Below are 1937 nucleotides of genomic sequence, written 5' to 3'. Positions count from 1 at the left end.
ATATAAAACAATAGATTGGTTTGAGATTCTTCCATAGCAAAATTTGAATTAGAAAAACTGAAAATAATATATATATATTTCGAACAATTGAATCAGTGCTTACAAATTATATGATGTTTTTATTTTCGAATTTTTCCTTATTATTTGATTTTCTTTTAATATTCTTAAGTTTCTAATATATATTCATTTCTTTATTTATTCAAAATATATACGTAATATTAACATAATGATATTATGTTCTCTTAATTAAAACAAATGTTTATAAATGACTTAATATATACCTTCAATGCTACGATATAACTACATAATACTATAAATACTTCTTTCATTTTCCATTTCTTCTATACATACTAAGGTATAGTATGAAACTAAGATGCAAGCCCCCTTGCTATAGTCCCAGCCTTGGATGAGCTCTTTTTCCATGCCAAGCGCTGTTATTTTTGTTTATTTTTCTTTTATCTTATTTTGTAATCTTAATTGAGATATTAACCTTAATATATATTATATTGGTTTAAAATAATTTTGCCATTTTTCCCTTGATATTTTTTCCATTGCCATTTCCCCATAAAATCTAACAAAATATATTAAATCATGGATTACTTAACGTCTGGATAAACTATTCCCTTTTACAAATCACGCAACCTCTCTATTATAATTCTTTAGTTGTCCTTGTCATATCTTTTTTGATTCAATATGTTATAAAAATATTTTCTTTTATCGTCAATTAGTTATGAATAAATATTATTTTGTTTAAAATTGATCCTTCTTCTTAGACCTGATATATACCTGGAAATTGTTTGGTTCCTTGTTGTCACACTGGTAAAACAACTGATTGAAAGTTCAATCATAATCAAATAAGAACTTATATGCATAAAGTTCCAACATCAAACATGGAAATTCTTAATAAATGAAAATCAGCTATACTAATAAATTAGATACCTAGTAAAGAATAATATATATTTATTTTAGCGATATTTGATGAGTGTTAATATACAATTATTATTGTTATAAAGATGGTAAATCCGTTGATTGGTATAAAAAAGTTGTCTTTTCTTCATTTCAAAGAGAAACTAAATGAAAAAATGGACAACTAACAAGACGTATCTTAAGAAAAAGTGCTTTACCATTTCTAGGATTAAAAACTAAAGTGACAATTAAACACAAGACCAGGATAATGTCAATGAGTGAGGTGTAGCGTAAATGGCAAAATCATAAGATATAATTAAGAGTGCAAAAGTTATTAAGAGAAGAAGATATTTCAAATTTGTCAGAGCTCAAACAAAAATTTTGTGCCTACAAAAATAATAATAGATTGAATGGAAGATAAAGTTCAATTTCTGTAAATTACAAAATCAGATTCAGGTATTTTTATTTTAGTAAATAATAACTCTCTTTTTGAGAAGATAATTAATTATTATTGTGATTTAGGATAAGTTACGCATCGCCGGACGTTTCAAATTCACAGTTTAGTCGCAACAATTCTTTAGTACTTTAACCAAAGATATCAATAGAAATTGTTATGTAATTATCACACATTTATAAATAATCCTGTAAAATTTCGAATCGGTTGACGCTATAGTTTTTGAGAAACAAAAGTTTAAAGTTTGAGGTTCTAATTATTTGTAGTTAAAATTCAACACTTTTATATTTTATGGGGTGTTATTATATGAAGATATTTTCTCTCCATTTGGTTATATTAGAAAAAAATTTAATTGATCGAGTTTAATAGGAGTTTTGACATTAGTATATTTTTTATTTCCTGGATTTTTGTCATATTATTTGCGAAATAATCGCTCTCTGATAATATGAACCTAAATAATGGCACTAAATAGCCAAATAAATATCTAGATAGACAAGTCCTAATCATTCAAATAACTGTTGATCAGAAAGAAGAAAATGAAGAAGAGACGTACGGTACATTCAACTCCCTCTACACC

General features: G+C 25.7%; 1 long non-coding RNA gene across 1 annotated transcript; it reads left to right on the top strand.

Annotated features, from left to right (window-relative positions):
- Positions 1-1025: 1025 nt before the first annotated feature.
- LOC121118982 (uncharacterized) lies at positions 1026-1731 on the top strand. The gene is made up of 2 exons (XR_005864635.2): positions 1026-1362; positions 1429-1731. It is a non-coding gene; the product is annotated as an uncharacterized lncRNA (long non-coding RNA).
- Positions 1732-1937: the final 206 nt, after the last annotated feature.

This window comes from Lepeophtheirus salmonis, chromosome 5 (genome assembly GCF_016086655.4).
Source record: "Lepeophtheirus salmonis chromosome 5, UVic_Lsal_1.4, whole genome shotgun sequence".
NCBI classification, from domain to species: Eukaryota; Metazoa; Arthropoda; class Copepoda; order Siphonostomatoida; family Caligidae; genus Lepeophtheirus; species Lepeophtheirus salmonis.
The sequence above is the reverse complement of the archived record's forward strand: the minus strand, read 5'-3'. Positions and strand labels throughout refer to the sequence as shown.